General features: G+C 41.9%; 1 protein-coding gene across 6 annotated transcripts in view; it reads left to right on the top strand.

Annotated features, from left to right (window-relative positions):
- Window positions 1–18631, top strand: part of PSD3 (pleckstrin and Sec7 domain containing 3) — a 554618-nt gene that overhangs the window by 38455 nt on the left and 497532 nt on the right. For all 6 annotated transcript variants that reach the window (XR_008390587.1, XM_037142625.2, XM_053659809.1 and 3 more), the window contains exon 2: window positions 8457–8506. The gene's annotated coding sequence lies outside the window, so the exon portion shown is untranslated. The remainder of the gene's footprint in view (window positions 1–8456; window positions 8507–18631) is intronic.

Here is an 18631-nt window from a genome sequence, read left to right as displayed (position 1 = left end):
AAGTGATGGTTGAAAAGGCCTACAGATCACCAAGGGGCCCACTCATTTTAAGGACAAGGAAATAAAGTCCAGTGGCAGGAAGGGACTTGCCCAAGCCTCATGGGGAACTACTGGTAGAGCGGGGGTAGAACCAGGCACACTCCAATGCGCTCACTAGAGTCTGTCTCTTAAAAGTCATTGCTTCAAATGATTGTACTAAATCCTTCTAGAGACCTAGTGATTATCCTAAAATTCACTGAAAGAAGTTAGAGGATATATTTTCCTATTGTTTTGCTTCCATAAAAGTGTACTTATATATTAAATTCAGACTGTCAAAAATGTTTGCATAATTTTACCATGGTTCTGAGTCTTCAGTGTACTTGTGGTCTGGCGTAGTTTGTTTCAGTAAAGGTACATTAAGTTTCTCTTTTATAAATGTATTTTTAAACAAGTTGGAATTTGCAGCTGGGGATATTTTAACAGGAACATTGGGGAGGAAATTCCACATTTCCAAAGCATATCTTCAGTACAGAAAAAAAGCAAATGTGTTGATTTTTCTTTGGGATTTGATGTTTTGGTGTAGGTTGTAATCATAGCACAATATATGGAAAACTCATAGGACTTTATTTTAGTGAATGGAATAAAACAGAACAGTTATCTTAAGGAAAAAGACATCTGGGCAAGAGCCCAAGCACCTGGCCTTCTAAGACACACAGCCTCACCTGGAATGGCCCCCTTCCTGTGTGTGCAGTGAGTGTGGCTTTCATAGGTGCAGGCTCGGGTGTCCAGAAATCTGACTGCCTGGGTTGTCCTATAATGAACCCTGACATCTATCTTAAGCCCCCATGCTTCCCAAAGGTAGGAAATGTGGTCAGTTCCAATGAAACTATTACCACAAGGCTTTTTCAGACATTTTTGGATTTTCCCTGGCCCCTTTCTGCTGCCTAGACAGATGCTGTAAGTTCCAGAGGCTTGTCTAGCATCACAGCCAGGGCAGAGGTGGCACATGAGAAAATATGAGACCTCTGGTTGTTCTCCATTCTACAGAGGCGTCCAGTGAGGGGGGCAACCCTGCCTCCGCCTTGGGTGTGGGCTTCCCTGCACACTGGCTCCTGCTTGGGTAAATTCATCCCCAGCTTCTTGAGGGCTGTAAGATGCACCCCCTTATCTTGGCCAGGGGACCCCTCTTCAGATTTCCACAGATCAGACCAGTGGCTTTTCTCCAAGTACATGTTCCCATTTCTCTGTTTTTCAACCTACACTGTTCCCTCTATTCCCATCTTATTCTACATTGTATTGTACCTTTACACTATTCCATGCTGATAACTGGATATATTATGTTAAATTATATATTTTGCTTTCAATCCATATACAGTTGGGCTTTCATCTCCTAAAATAATTGATTATGGAAATGCCACCTCTTTCAAGAAGCTCTATGGTTCCTCTGAGTCAGAAGTCATCTCTCCTCTAAAGTTCTTATTACACTTTATATCTCTCATGTTACTCACCACATATTTCACATTTTATTTGTATCCTTTTCTAGTTTACCTTCTAGATTGTAAGGTACCTGAGAACAGCAGAAATTAAGTCTTGCTTATTAAAGAATAGCCATAGACTCTATGCATGGTAGTGCTCAAAATATGTTTTCTGAATGAATAAAATGATGATTGTATTAGTCAACTTTCACTATGATAATGCTGTATTAAAAAGTCTGTGTCTTCTAAACACATAGCTTTTCCTTGGATATCATGGACAGCCTGGCGTAGCTCTTCTCCAGGCCATTGTTCAGTTCAGTGCTGCTCCATGTCTTCTGTCTGGGACTTGGGCTGAAGGAGACATTCCTATCTGAAGTGCTCACGTCCCACATTGATAGTTATACGAAGGTTGGCAGGGAGTCTCAAAGGTTCTTCAAGAGTCCACTTGGAACTAACTGGAGTCACTAGTTCCCTTGCTACTCAGCCAAAGCAAGTCACCCAGCCAAAACCAACTTCGTTGGGAAATGGTCCTCTCTTCTAGGGGTGGGTGAGGGGTGAGGTCATGCAAGTTCAGAGGTGTGAGGGAATATTTGCTGATAAGTAATAAAATCCACACAAGGACAGTGAAGAATATAGAATGGTAAAGAAGCAGATCCACAGGGGAGCTTGAGTACTGTAGCACAGATGCCACCAAACTAAGTAACTGCCCTGAAAAATCTCACATTAATTTTTCATCCTTATACATTTTCTGAATGGGGAGCTGTCATACATATAGCTCTAGTCTGCGTGGAAAATATGCACCCCAAAAAGTCACATTGGTCCAGTCAAGATTGTGGAACAGGTAAACACAGCTCTTGTCCTTGCAGGACCACATCAAAATTGCAGCTAAGATATAGAATAACCATGACTCAGAATTACCAGAAATCAAGGCGAATGGAAATGCTACAACTACAGAATTAAAGAATAAAGAATTAACCCCATTCTTTAATTCTTATTAAAGAATAAACCCCATTGAGACTGGTAGGAGGGGCAGAGACACAGAATGGGCTGTTCCCACACCCATGTGTGGCAGATAAAAATTAGGAGGGATATCTCAGGGGTGAGGGATTCCAGGCCCACACCAGGCCCCTTGGCCCAGGTTTCCAGTGTCAAAGGAAGATGTCTCCATAACTTCTAGCTGTATAAACCAGCAGGGGTTGAGACTGTGGAAGACAGATTGCTTGAATCCCAGGCAATCCTGTTACAGGGCCTGTGAACAGACTCACTTAGACTCACTCCCTTGAGATCCAGTGCTGGAGCAGCAGATTGAAAATCATCACATACGTGTGGGGGAGGAACTGAATTGTCCAGCATCAAGGTGAGAGCTGGGGGGCAGCTTTCCCCCAGACAGAAGTGCTGGCAGAGACTATTGTTCCCTTTCTGAGCCATCCCCGCTCAGAGCCCACAGGTGGGTATTGTATATGAGACTCCGTCAACCTGGCTCACACTGTCTGCTTCACCCTGATGATTTCCTGAGGCCCTGCCCCACCTAAATTTCAGGCCCACCCAAGCTGTTTCCAGTGGCTTTTCCATATGAACAGCCTGTCTTGGTCCGTACTTCAGATTTTCCTAAATTCTCTCAAACAAGCAGGATCTTGCTTCAGCATGTCTGGTACTTCTTGCTAAATTGACCCAGGTCTGGCAATAGCAGCAGCTGGCCTTCGTTCACAGCCTGGCCTCTCCAGAGCATCTCGAAGCCCAGCACAAGTAGTAGCCACCTGCAGATCACTTCATAGCTGGAACACAGGTGTTGGCTGACTTTGGACATGCCAATAGCAATCAAGACTCAACTACAAGAGGAGGGTATACGCAGCCCACATAGTGGGTGCACCTTGAGTACTGAGCTCGGGTAATAAGGGAAGCTGTGTCACGGGACCCTATAGGGAAGCTACTACATTAAGCCACTCTATCAAGCCTGGGAGACATACTAACTCTATCTAATATGTAAAAGCAAACACAGGAAGGCTGCCAAAATGAGGAAACAAAGAAGCATGGTTCAAATGCAAGAACAGAATAAAACCCCAGGAAAAGAACTAAACAAAATGGAGAAAGCAATCTATCAGATGAAGAGTTCAGGACTTCTGGCCAAGATGGAGACGTAAACACACTATGCCTCCTTGCACACCCAAAACAAGGATAACAACACATTTAAAAACAAGACAACCAGAACTGACAAAATCGAACTGTATGGCAGTGTGACAACCAAGGAGTTAAAGTAGACACATTCATCCAACTGGTAGGAGGGGCAGAGTCTGGCGGCTGGGTGGAGAGGAGTTGTGGGAAAAAAAGCAGTGGCTGGCAGACCCTGGGCCACGAGGCAGCAGCTGGCAGACTCTGGGTGTCAAAGCAGCGGTAGGTGGACCCAGCAAGGCAGTGGATTGTGGAGGGGCATGGTGCACGAGGCGGCTGGAGGACTAGGCGGTCCCACATTCCTGTGCAGATAAACCAGGAGAAACGGGAGTGAGACAGACACGCAAACCAGGGTCCCAGTGATGAGAAATAAAGCCTCAAAACACCAATTGAAAACACCTGTGGGGATTGAGGTTCCAGGAAAAACTCCAGCCTCACAGGAGAGTTTCTTGGAAAGACTCATGGGGTCCTAGGCCATATACAAACCCACCCACATGGGAATCAGCACCAGAAGGGCCCAGTTTGCTTGGGAGAAGCGGTGAAAGTGACTGAAATTTAACAAGGAGCGGAGCAAGCACCATTGTTCCCTCTCTGACCCCTGCCCCACATACAGTGTCACAACCCAGCAAGCCACTGGGTTGCTTTGCCCACGTGAACACCTAAGGCTTCACGTCTCACTATGAAACAGGTGCTATAAGACCAAAAAAAATGCCCCAAACAAAAGAACAGATCAAAGTTCCAGAAAAAATGCAACTAAGCAATGAAGAGATAGCCAACCTATCAGATACACAGTTTAAAACACTGGTAATCAGTATGCTCACAGAATTGGTTGAATTTGGTCAGAAATTAGATGGAAAAAATTAAGGCTATGCTAAGTGAAATAAAGGAAAATGTACAGGGAACCAATAGTATTGGGTAGGAAACTGGTACTCAGATCAGTGGAGTGAACCAGAAGGAAGAAACATCCAATCAGAAAAGAGTGAAGAAACAAGAATTCAAAAACATGAGGAGAGGCTTAGGAACCTCCAGGACATCTTTAAATGTTCCAACATCCAAATTACAGGGGTACCAGAGGGGAAGAGGAAGAGGAACAAGTGGAAAAGTTATTTGAACAAATAATAAAGGAGAACTTCCCCAATCTGGCAAAGGAAATAGACTTCCAGGAAGTCCAGGAAGCTCAGGAAGCTCAGAGAGTCCCAGTGAAGTTGGGCCCAAGAACAAACACACCAAGGCACATCATAATTGTATTACCCAAGATTAAACTGAAGGAGAGAATCCTAGAAGCAGCAAGAGAAAAGGAGACAGTTACCTACAAAGGAGTTCCCATCAGACTGTCAGCTGATTTCTCAAAAGAGACCTTACAGGCAAGAAGGGGCTGGAAAGAAGTATTCCAAGTCATGAAAGACAAAGACCTATATCCAAGATTGCTCTATCCAGGAAAACTTTCATTTAGAATGGAAGGGCAGATAAAGTGCTTTTTAGATAAGGTCAAGTTCAAGGAGTTCATCATCACCAAGCCCTTATTTTATGAAATGTTAAAGGGACTTATCTAAGAAAAATATAAGAAACACGTACAGTAAAATGACAGCAAACTCACAATTATTAACAACCACACCTAAAACAAAACAAACTAAGCAAACAACTAGAACAGGAACAGAACTACAGAAATGGAGATCACATGGAAGGTTAGCAACAGGGGAGTGGGGGGAAGAGAGAAGGGGAAAGGTACAGAGAATAAGTAGCATAGATGGTAGGTAGAAAATAGACAGGGGGAGGGTAAGAATAGTTTGGGAAATGTAGAAGCTAAAGAACTTATAAGTATGACTCATGGACATGAACTAAAGTGGGGGAATGTGGGTGGGAAGGGGTGTGCAGGGTGGAGTGGAATGAAAGGAGAAAAATGGGACAATTGTAATAGCATAATCAATAAAATGTATTAATAAAAAATTATTAAAGAGTCCAAACACTAATTATAAGGATGTTCAAGGAGCTTAGTGAGGACCTCAACAGTACCAGCTACACTGTAGGATCCCTGAACAACCAGCCGACTCATCTGTGGTTTGACTGGCAGCCCCAAGAGCAATGTCTGCTGTCACTTAGGTGGGGCCCTTTCTTCTTTAACTGGAGCTCAGTGTCACCAGAGCCTTTCAGCCTAAAATATAAGTATCACTGCTTCTTGTCCTCTGGGTCACATCCTCATGAGAATTTGTTTTCTATCATGTTAAGAAATTATTTAACTCTTCACATTTAGTCCCAGATAATCTAATTAGGGAAGGTACAGTGCCCTTTGCACCGACTTTATGAGTAAATCAAGTGTCTCCTTTGGAATGGTTCAAAGGTACCCGAGACAGCTTCATTATTTCCAGTTAATGTTCCACGACCATACCTGTGTATTCTCAACCTTCAAGTCTAAACCCTCAAGATATGAATGACCTAAATAAACATGCTACATCCATAAACTTCCAAGTATGAAGGTGTTTTTGTAAACCTGAAATCTTTTGAGAGCTCTTTGTATCTGAAATGCAGACTTTGGCATGTGCGAAGCTTGCTTTGAGTCTCAGGCAGTCTTTCAATTAGCAAATTGTAAGCTTATATGGAACTATTACAGGTCATATGATCCTAGATTCATTAGTGAAACTGAATGGAAGCACAGAGAACTGAAGCCTTTATAGAGCTCTCAGAGCTACTGGATGTGCTGCGGTTAGATTTATGGATATTAGTTTCCCCACCCCCGCTTCCTGTCTTTTTAAGTGCATTAGAACATTTAAAAATGTGACGTTGTGTGCAAGTAGCCAGCCTCCATGGGATGACGACAACTCCTACCGTCTTAGGCAGGATTTCCAGGAACACGTCCTGAGGCAGAGATTGGCTTCCAGGAGGTCTATGGGGAGGGCCCTCGGGAACCGCTTCTGCAGGAGAGTGAGGGATGCAGGCTCACACTGTATTCTCAGCATCCGGATGCTGTATTCTTTTTTTTAATATTAAATTTTATTTAGTTACTTTTCTTTTTTTATTTTTTTAAAATTTTATTTAGTTATTTTTCAAGTACAGTTTTTTGTCTATTTTTCCCATCCCAGCCTCCCCCGCCCCTTGCTCCCCACCTCCCTCCCATTTCCACCCCCCTTAGTTCTCGTCCCTGTGTCCTTCCTATTTGTTCCTCCAAATCCCTCCCCCCATTTTCCCCTTAAGTTCCCTTCCCTCTCCCCCTCTGGTCGCTGCCCACTTGTTCTCTATTTCAGCGTCTTTGTTTTTATTCTGTTTGCTTGTTTGTTTTATTCTTTAGCTTCCTGTCAAAGGTGAGATCATATGGTATTTGTCCTTCAATGCCTGGCCTATGCTGTATTCTCATCCATCTGGATGCTGGAGCTCAATCCTAGTTACAGGACAAGGGCTCGGGTGGTGAGGTGGGGGCAGGATCTGGTGGGGAGAGTTTGAACATACAGAAGGAAAACCTCTGTGGAGTTAGAAAATGTTGCTGTTCTCATTCTGTGACTTGGGTATTAATACCATTTTAGAGAAAGATAGACTAATATTCAAGAAAAATGCCCAAAGTTATCAAGCTATGGAAGTAAATGTGATTTTGTTCGTTTTTCTTTCTTGTTAAAAAATTATGAAATAGTCAAACATATGTAAAACTGTGGAGGATAATTTAACACCCAAGTGCTCAAGCCACTGAACTTGAAGAAGTCTTAGTATTTTGTTGTATTTGCTTCAGATACTTAAAAAAAACTTAAATAGTTAAAAAAAAACCTTTTACATTAATACTTTGTCTCCATTTCTCTCCCTTCTTTTACAGAAAGAATTTATACCATAAATGTGTTTTTTATCATTCTCATGACTTTTTTGTATGACCTATGAATGTATCCATAAATAGTCTATAGGATTATGTTGCATGTTTTACGCTTTGTGAAAATGAATCATGACAGGACAGGACTGAAGGCAAACGTCCTTCCCCATAGTCCTCCATCCTTACGTGGGCACATGTCCTGGTCGGGGTCCAGAAAATGTGAATACCACACTCCTAGGTCATGGCCGCAGAAGACTGCTCAAACTACCAGGACTCTTAGGGCCACGTCTTACGCACTTTTCTTCCTGATTTATTTTTATACAAGTAGAAATGCAAATTATGGTTCAACAACTGGAATTCAATAAGGTAAATCTAGGCATTCCAGCAGTTATGAAAGATGGTATCTTCTTTGAGGAGATGCAGGAAGCCCCTTATTGCATAGAGGTGTCATATAATTTGAAGACACTTGATGCTGAAACTGCATAATAAGGAGGCGGTCCAAAAGGTTACCTAACCCAAATGAGCCAAGTTTTCTCAGAAGCCAACTACAACCTGACCTTTGCTTAGATCCTTCAGAGAGATGCTGTATTTTTCTTCATCACCACCAAAGCACACATGCTGCATGCTTTGTGCAAAGAGCATAATCCTGAGACATTAAATAAAGATAAAGTGTTATTTTTTCTTTTGAAAAGTTTAAAAATTATTACAAAGTATGAAGATTAAAGTTAATAGATACATTGTATCCATCAGTGTGCTGGTCACTGTGGACAACAGAGTCTCCAGAGGGGAAAAGAGGCTCTGATTTGTAGCATTTGCTGTTCTCTGTGGTGTGAGTACTTTCGCCATTGATTTCAAGTTATCATGGTGACGTCATCAGATGGGGAGTTGGGAAGAGATGTGCACCACCCACTCTCCCGCAGGCGATGCAGCTCCAGCACACCACTGATGGCACCCAGTGGCCACAGTTAACAAATGTTAATGACATTTTCACAAAAGAAAGAAAACATTATGAATAATATTGAAGTCCTTCTTGTTTCTCTCCACAGATCTTTCTCTTTACCTTCCTTCCCCAGAGACAACTACTATCAAGAATCCGGTAGGTGTTCTTGCAGACTATATTTTTATACTTTTCCACATGTATATATAATAAAAATACATAGTTATACTTTGTATACTTTGAGTTTTACCTTATGCTATCATATTATACATAATCTTCACCTTCTTGTTCTCTTCAAAATTGTTTTTGAAATTTAGTCATATTGATATATATAGATTCAGCTCATCCATTTTGTGCTCAATTATATGAAAATATCACAGTTTACCCATCCTCTTATTAATGATCTTTCAGGTGGTTTCTAATTTTTGCTAATACAAGTGATGTTATAACTACCCTGTAGGTGTATCTCAGTGTCTAAAGTTACTATACCTAGAAGTGAAATGAATAGGCAATAGGGGTTGCTTATTTTCTACTTTAGTAATTTTTAGAATTTTTTCTCCAGTGGTTGTGTCAATTTATGCTTCTGGTGGAAGTATATGAGAGTTCCTCATTTCCCAAATTCTTGGTATCATCAGATTTTTAAAATGTCTCCAATCTTAGGGTATGAAATGGTATCTAGTTTTAACTTGCACTTCTCAGACTTCCTAGTTAGGTTGTGTTAGTTAGGTTTGCTGCTATAACAAATAGACGATCCCCCCTCCCCCCCAGTTAGAGTACTTTAAATGGAAGACATTTCCGTTTTACATAACAAGGCTACATTGGATAGTCTAGACTGATGAGGTGGCTCTGCTTCACACAGTGTTTCAGGAATCCTTCCATTTGTTAAATTTCCATCTCTCAGGTCATCGTCCTTCTCACCATGAGCATAGTCTTGGGTTTTTGGCACATACCAACTTTTGAAAAAAGATTGGAAAACTTCTGACAAAACAATCTTTTTATAGGTAATAAGGCACAAGTTACACACACCTCTTCCACTCACATTCCACTGGTAAAACTTGCTCTTATGGATACGTAAGTGCATCCTTAGGGGGAGGCTGGGAGATCCAACCTCTGGCCGGACAACTGTGTGTCCAGGAGGAAGGGAAGGGGGCAGGAAACTGCAGTCCTCCCTATGCAAGTGTTCGTTGGCCCTGTGGGCTTCCTTCTCTGTGACTCAGCTGGTAATATGTTTTGTCTCCTTTTATTTTGTTTGTTTTTTCTTACCAAGTTATAAGAATTCTTTATATGGTCTAGTTTGCCCATCTACTTTTTACAATAAATTTGAATATTTAAAATGTACCACTGCACATGCATCACTGAAAACATTTAAAAATATTTTAGTTTTTATTTAAAGGAGTTTGTTTTTTAAACAACTCTATATTCTTTTTATAAATTAAGATTCCTTTTGTAAAATGAATAATTAACACCAAACCCAGTTTTCTCTTTACTGAAATATATGATCTTACTTACTCAGTTTAATTAAAATAAGATAGGCCTATATACTCTGTTGACTTCTTAAAAATTATAGTTTTTGGAAATTCTCTAGGCCAATATAAGTTACTCAAAGTTAAAACTTAGAAAAATGGAGTTTCTTAGATTCGATGGAAACTACTGAACCTACAAGGGAATCTGAAAACATGTAGGACATTGTGGTAGGTTTTTTATTTTATTATTTTCCCCACTTTTTAAAATTGTCATTCAAGTATAGTTGTCTCCATTTTCTCCCTTCCACTCCCCCCCATCCCCACTTCCCACCCTTTTAACCACTTTGTTTCCGTTTTCTCAACTGTAAGGATGATATTATTTGCTCTGCCTACCATATGAAATTGTAATAAAGATCAAGCAAGATGATGTAGAGAAAATAGTTTATAGAATTCAAAGTTCGTGTAATTATTAGGAATCAGAATCACAAATAGGATTTCAGTTGTGTGCATTCATTTGAAATCTCCTAAATTCAGTTATCAGTTCCACTGACCCACTCCATGCCATCTACCCTGATACCCCATCCTCCATAAAGGCATCTGACTCCTGACAGTCACTGCCACACACTGTAGGTGTGGGTGGAGTGAAAGCTGTGCGCACAGCCCCAGCTCTGTGAGACCAGACTGTCCTGTGAGTTGCTTTTATTCAGAGCTGCTCCTTTCCTTATGGCAACCTGGGAGATGCTTTTCAGCCTGTTTTCAAGCATTTTTCAGCTGCACTCCTTTACCACAAATTATGCGTTGGAGTTTTTTTCCACCACTAAGTCAGACTAGCTCAACTTGTCATTTGTCCCTGCCTTTGCTACAGCAATGCTCAGTGCACTGGAATTCTGCATCTGGCTTGTCCCACCCGTGAAAACCCACTGGAGTAAGGAGGGCAGCCTGGGGATGGCGTCTCCCTGCCTCAGCCCATTAGCCCCTCTCCCCAGTATCTCTGCTGCAGCACCACCCAGCATGGCGGTCCTCAGGCTTGGCCAAGGGAAGAGAGGGCTGCTGGGGGCAGAGACTGGGAGAAACAAGCATGCCCTGGAATGTGATTTGTGCTTCGTTAATGATAAACAAACTTGAAAAAGTTAGAAAGGAGAATTTTAACAATGTGTTGAAGAAGTGAGTATGTAGTCAAACTTTCATTAGTTTATTGCTATACTTGAATTTCATTTTGCAAATGAAAACAGCAATGTTCTTGTGACAAATGCAGGACCGTTGTTTCATGCTGTGTGGATTAAAACTGCAGGTGTTAGTTATGCCTAGTGAGAAAAAGGTGTGAGCCGAGGTGATGTGCACTGGCAAGATGGGGAATTAGCAGAGTCAGGGTCTCTGTTCTCCCTTTTACCCAGGATGGGGCTAACATTCCTTCACTTAATAAGTTTTATTGAGTACCTCCTATATACCACAAGGTACCGTAGGTACTGGGATATAGCACAGGCTGAATGAAGCGGGTGAGGTCCTGCTCTCATGGTGCTTCAATTGGTAGGATACAGAGGAGGTTAAGGGGCAAGTGATCAACAAAGAGACACATGATAATTAAAATAAATACAAAATGTCAGTTAGTGGCAAATAATATGGAAATATTTCAAAAACTGTGATGTGAAGTAGATTGGGGACATCAGGGAAGGTCTTTCTGAAAAAGTGCCATGTTAGTTGAGAAATAAATGGTAAGAAGGAGCAAATCATATGCAACTAGGTGGGAAAAACACATAGGACAGAGGGCTCAGTTAGTGCGAAGGACCAAAAGTAGGACCAAGATTAACAGGTCTGAAGGACAAGGAAGAAGGACCAGTGGGGCGGTGAGCACAGATGACAGGGAGGCTCATGGGCAGAGGTAGGCTGGGGCCAGATCATGTGAGGCTCTGCCAGGCAGGGCTAATTCACAAGTCCAGGGTTTAGTCCAGAATGGGGTCCACCTTGGAGAGCTTCTGGGGCTATGAGGAAGCCATGGTTCTCAGAGTCAGGCCACTTCCAGGTCCAGAGAGTGTCTCTGGGTTGGCTTGAAGACCAGTCTTTGGTCTTCAAAGGTAAAGGTAAAGGGCAGACACTGGGAGATAGGGGCCATTACAGAAATGGTATCCCACTGGGAGGAGTAGACTAGCAGGTATTGTGTGAGCTGGTGAGGATCTAAACTGATGAAAGTGAGACCCCAGAACAAGGTAGGACTGACAGACAGACTCTCTAGGTGAACATGGAGTGGGTGTATACTGAGACCGTCAACTCCGGTGAAAATCACCTAAGTATTTGTTCAGCCCCTCACGTCCCATACCACAGACCTGGGGCATGAAGCCAGCTCCTGAACCCACATGCTCGTGTGTGGGAGCTCTAAGTGTGCTGCAGGACCTGACCTCCATGCTCACCTGGGCTGAGCCTGCAGTGGACAGGTCATTCCAGAGGGAGGTGGCAGTATATACACCATGCTAGAGCAGACTGAGAGTGACAGCCAAGGAGACAGAACTTGCTTTTGAAGGTTACGATCAAATTCAGCGTCCTGTCCCTTTGAGTCACCACTGAAGCTAGACCTTTCACAGTTTTTGTCATTGTGAGTTAACCGACCACCTGGTAAAGGAACAAGGCAAGAGTCCGTTGTGAGTGAGACTTGACTGTGCATTCTGCAGGCAGATAAGCCCTGGAACAGGCCAGGCACAAGTTGAGGCTTCAAGTGCCAGTAACATCTCAGGACAGCAGGGAGGGTCCTGCCTCTAAGCGGGCACCATGTCTAACTACAAGGCCCTTAATAATTGTGGCCAGGAAGATCTCCAGAGTGCCTCAAAGCCCATACTTTTCCTACTAGATTATCATGTCTCCTGAGTAAACATGTCCCTATACTTTTTATTTGTTGTGGTAAAATTAGTCCATAATTACGAGGAATTGAAATAAGGCCCATTTCACAGAGAAATACTATATAATACTAAGTTAAAATGCATGTGTCTGCCTGCTAGGTGGAAACTATATAAATAGACAACCTACCTGACTATATATATCCCATTAGGAGATTTCTACAGAAGCTAACAACAAAACCATTATTATCTTCGAGAGAAGCACTTGTTTCCTGGTACCTGTGTTCTAGGTACATACTGAGCACCAGCTACATGATCCCCTTGATTATGCCATCATTTCTAAGTAAAAGTAATATGCTTAAGAAATCAGGGGGTTTGGACGGTCATCTGGTTGGACTTGCAGCAGCTTTCCCATTAATGTAATATTTACCTCATGGGACTTGTGTAATCACTTATTTGTACTTCCCTTTTTTTATCTTGGGAGGATGAGGACAGTAACAAATTAAACTAAGTGCTTGGTTCATAGACACTAGAGTTAGAAAGGAGCTTGAGAGGGCCGAGCTAGCCTTCTGCCTTCAGACAGTTATGCACAGGAGAGCGAGAGATATTAAAGTGCCTTCTCAAGGCCATCTAGCTAGAAAATGGGAGGACCGATGCCACATTCCCGGTCTCCTATTAAGATCCTATCTCCTGTGAAGATCTCCTTCCCCCACACTGCTTCTGTGCGAGAGTGTGTCAGTGAGTGTTGAGATACAGCACATCTGTCTCACTGTTTCTCCCTGACGGATTGTGCTTTCAAAGCACAGAATGAAGAGGTGAGGGTGCAATAAAAATATGGTTCCTGCAGCTGGTATATTGTGCTTCTAACTCACCAGTTTGGAAGAATTTAGGAAAAGAAGCTGAAAACTGAAAAACATGTATCAGAATAAGCACCCCACCAAGAAAGAGAATCAGAGCCTTTTTATCCAGTCCCACCTGTAATAACATTCTACCAGACAGTGAAACAAATACACCTCCCTCCTGCTTCACTTCTCCTACTCCAGCATGCCCACTCCATCCCTCCTGTCTGCTAACGTCCCAAACTTCAGAACAGCTGGAGGATGCAGTGCAGGATTAAAGAGGGAAGATGCTGAAGGACCTTTCTGCCAGTTTCAAGTGGTTTTCATAATTCAGAAGTGAGTGTGTGTGTGTGTGTGTGTGTGTGTGTGTGTGTGTATGTTGGGGAGGGCGCAGTCTTCCTGATGACTCTTCCTGAGAGCCAGTTTCTCTAACCCACTAATGAGGTTTCCTAAACGGCAGAGCAATAGCCTTTCCCCCCAGTTAAAGAGCTGGTCCCCTAAAAATCTCTGATGAGACAGGAAGATCTGAACAAACAGACAAGACATTGATTTAATGTATATGCTGACACCCCAAGAAAAATGAGAGAAAAGAATATTTGAAGAGAAGCAGCAGGATCTCTTGAAAGGGAGGAGAAAGTAAAAACATGACTTAAAAGATCATGAATTGGCAGCAAGGAATTTATCTTGTAACATTCATTACCATGTCAACCAGAGCATGCAAAGAAGGGACTCTGGAAGCAAGAAGGAAAACACGGAGCTTTAGCAGAAGGTCAGAAACAGACTGAAACATGAAGTCTGCTCATCCAGCTAGCATCTCCCTACTAAGGAGAGATTGAGGTTCAAACTGCACTTTTTCTGGAATGAATTTATTTACAGATAAGTTATACAGCTATAACTGAGTACATAGATTTAACTGAAATATTTAGTCACAGTATTATTTGTGCCATGCCTGTTGAATTAAACTTAAATTACTCTTTTGCATTTAGAGTGCCATTAGGGAGCTGGGCAGTGGAAGTGGGGTAGGGGAGAAGGGAGGAGATGATGGTGAACTTCGTGATAAGCTGCATTCTGCCCTGACTGGTGTAGCTGAGTAGTTTAGGAGCTGTCCTGCAGACCAGAAGGTTGGTGGTTTGCTTCCGGGTCAGGGCACATACCTGGGTTGCAGGCCAGGTCCCTAGTTGGGGGAGTCTGAGAGGGCGCCAACTGATGTTTCTCTCGACACATCCAAGTTCCCCTCTCTGTGTCCCTCCCTTATCCTCTCACTAAAAAATAAACTCTTTTAAAAAAAAAAAAGCTTCATTCTGCATAGCAAAAACCATCCTAGATTGGGGCTCCCTGTAGCTATACCTACTTGCTGGAGAGAGGGTATGATGGAGTTAACACCCCCAAGTGGAAGTTCCGTTGGCATATTGGAGGGTTGCTGGTGGACTGAGTCAGTGAGTGAGTCAAATCCCCGCTCCACCCAGGAGGGAGACCGACAATAGAGCCTTTCAGGGCACAGGTGTGAGTCATGCCTGAGCACCGGCCCAGGCAGCACAACACTGTGACATCACCTCTGCTGGCCCACAGCTCGGCTGCGGGAGCAGTGACTGAATCTGAATCAAATTCAGCTCCCTTAAGTTAACCTTTGCAAGGTCAACATCTGCTGCTTGATTTTTGGCCAGCCGGCAGTCTTGAAAATGAGTGTAGGTGGCTTGGTTAATGAGGCTTCCAGAACAGAGATCTGGGTCCTGATGGAACTTTGTGCGGCATGTGTTTGTGGATGAAGGGTATACACCTTGTTGGGTTTCTCAGGATTGTCGGTTATATGTCAAAAATTGTAACAGAAAATACCTTTTTTAAAAAGGGTCCCACAGATAATTTCATTAAATATACATATGAACAACTTGGTACACATGTACACATATATATACTTACATATACATGTACCCACATATATGCTACAGGTACTTAATGCTATGCATCTGTATCTGTTTCTATGTATATAGGTATATATATGTACATGTACACAAAGTTGTTCTGTGTAGCCCTTTTTGTTGTAACATAAACATCTAACACGCAACACCCAACAGTAAGATATTTTTAATTAGCTTATGGCTCATCTCTCCAGTTGGATGTTACAGAGCTGTGGACACGAAAAAAGTGTATTGATAGTATTGGCACATGTGCTATTATTACGTCCTATGATTTTTAAAATGATGAAGATATGTTAAGTGAAAGAAAACTATGCAATAGAAAAATGTGCAGTAGGGTTCTATTTACGTAGAAAAAAAGGATAGACATAAGTATAAACATATATTAAGGCTTGGGCAGTCTGAAAAAATGGGGCAACAGCCATTAACTGGCTTAGGCTGTGGAGAAGGCTGGGAAAGGTAGAGAGGTAGAAGGGACAAGTTGTTAAAATGAAGTTTTTTTTCTTAGTACATCTTTTAAAATGTGCCAAACAGTTATTTATTTTTAGAGAGAGGAGAAAGGAGGGAGAGAGAGAGGTAGAGAACATCAATGTGTGAGAAAGATCGATTGGCTGCCTCCCTGCATGTGCCTGAAACCCAGGCGTGTGCCGCACCTGGGAATCAAACCGTGACACCCAACCAACTGAGCAACACCAGCCAGGGCTAAACATTTAAATAAAGAAAGACACACTAAATGCATCAAATATTCAGAAGCTGGACTATCATTACTAAGTCACTGGCTGAAAATGTACTTTATAAATGATTCCAAGTTACCATAAGGAAGGATTCAAGTACCCCCAAAGCAATTTCATTGTTAATGGTTTTATAATGTCATGTCTTCTGTTTAGCACCATTTTCAAGGAATCAGGGCATTCTCTTTCTAGATATTTCCTTTCTCAATAATTCAGACAATCATTGATCTAATAATAAAAGGAAGCTATTAGAGACTCTGTGTGCCAGATATTACTCATGCTTGATAAATTGCATGCCCAAGGGAGTACAAAAGAAAGCACATCAACAAAAATAGAATTGAATTCACATTGATTAAAACAATATGTGCTAAACAGCTCTTTTTGTTGGAGAGAAAAAGTAGTAACGTCTATCAAGAAATCTAACAAATTAATATAGAAGATTATGGCCCTCATATATTTCAGTTATTCAGTGAACTCTTAAAAGTTATTTATTTTGTATCAGACATTATGCTGAGGGTGAATAGCAGGACAGTGCAGTGAAAGGAACAGATGAGTTAAAATAGTAATTACAATGCAATGCATTAAGTGGTAAAATAGGCCAAGAACAAAGTACATTTAAGCAAGTTCAAAGAGCCTGTAAACCTGAAAGAAGGAGGTATTGAGGGAAAGACTAGAATGCAGCTATTCCTGGGTATGAAGGATACTTTTCTCAGACTGCTTCTCAAGCGGCTTACTCACCATGTCTACCTGGCTATCTAGTAAGCATCTCAAACTAAATACACCCCAAACTCAGCTTCTTATTCACACACACAGCCTTCATCAGCTCCTTTGTGGTCTTCTTCATAGTCCATGGCAACCCCATCATTCAGTTGCTCAAGCCAAATGCCTAGGGCTCACTATTGACCCTTTTTATACCCCGTATCCAGAGTATCTGCAAATCTTTTGGGCTCCACTGAAAGGACCCAGAACCTATCATGTCTCCCCAGCTCTACTGCTTCCACTCTGGTCCAAGCCACCATCATCTCTCGTAGGGTTGTCCCACTTCTACCTGTTCTTAGCATAGCAGAGTGATCTCTTTATATGGTAAGACAGATCATGTACTTCTCCAGCTCAAAACCCCCAGTGACCCCCATTTCACTTAAAAGCTCGAGTCCTCACTGTGGCCAACCAAGGCCCTCAGTGACCTGATGCTTCCCCTCCCCTCATCCTGCTGACCTTCCCTCGTCTCCCCCTTCTGGCCCACTCTCCACCCAGAGGATCCTAGCTCTTCCTCCAGGCTGCGGCAGTCACACTCGCTCTGCCCTGCAGCTTGTATTCAGTGACCCTTCTCAGCAAGTTTTTCCTAATCCCCCACATAAAATTGCTGTCTCTCATCTTAGACTCTATTCTCTTCTTTTTAATTTTTTCATGCCACATTTAACTATCAAACACACTCTATATTTACCTACAACCCATCCCCAAGATACGAGCTCCAGAGGGCAGAGATTTTTGTCTGTTTTATTCCTGCTATATCCTTAGAACCCAGAATAATACTCAGAATATTATAGACATTCAAAAATATTTGTGAAATTCATGAATGAATTAGGGGTATAAAATGATCAAAGTGGACATTAAAGGGATACACAAAAGTCTAGTTCTTGAAGGTGCTGTGGTGAGATTAAGAACTCCAAACCACAGCAGATAATAGAAGACCACTGGGACAAGGGAGGGGTGATACCATTTGGGTCACCCAAAAGTAACTCTGAGGTTCTAGTGTGGGGGCTTGCACATGTGTTTAAGTGCCATTAAATAAAGTTAGAATGACCCACAGGGAACTTTATAAAACCCAACAGCAGTGTCTTCTCAGCGGAAATGCAAACTGGCTGGCTCCTGGACTGCACAGTCTCATGCTATGGTCCATTTTTACATTGCATGCAAGGGATTTCCTGCAGCACATGGTGAACCTACTAAGTTATGGTCTGTCTTTCTGTTCTTTAAATTCATATTCTCTAGTATGAATTTGAACCTAAGGCTGGAAATATGGTGATATTTAAAATAAGCAATTCATACTGAACTTGTAAACATTTGAAATGTGTTAGATAATACTGCAAAATTTTATGATAGGGTGATTCAGCATCACAGATAAATTTAATGACCATAAAGGCAATTCATATTTTGCTAAATAGAAGAGGAGAAATAAATAATAGATAAGCCGATGCTCACAAAATAGTTGCTAACATTGTATAACATGTTAGAATAGACATCAGAAATATTTAGGCTGGGTTTTTTTTTTAATAAAGGCATCTTGGGGTATGCTTTGAACACAAATATACTTTATTTTCATATTAAATGTGTGAGCATATTCTCAACTTCTGCAAAGAAACATGCTTTCCACTGTTTTTTTTTTCTGAGCTACATGTGATCCTCTCAATCTAGTTTTCATGATCTAACTTTGGATAAAGACATGAATCAAAGAAGTGCTTCACATTCCTCTTCACTCTATTACACAAAGAATTCCAGTGCAATAGAATCAA

This window comes from Artibeus jamaicensis, unplaced genomic scaffold, assembly GCF_021234435.1.
Source record: "Artibeus jamaicensis isolate MK-2021 breed Jamaican fruit bat unplaced genomic scaffold, CSHL_Jam_final scaffold_833, whole genome shotgun sequence".
In the NCBI taxonomy this organism is placed as follows: Eukaryota; Metazoa; Chordata; class Mammalia; order Chiroptera; family Phyllostomidae; genus Artibeus; species Artibeus jamaicensis.
Note: the sequence above shows the minus strand (reverse complement) of the source record. Positions and strands in the feature narration are given on the sequence as shown.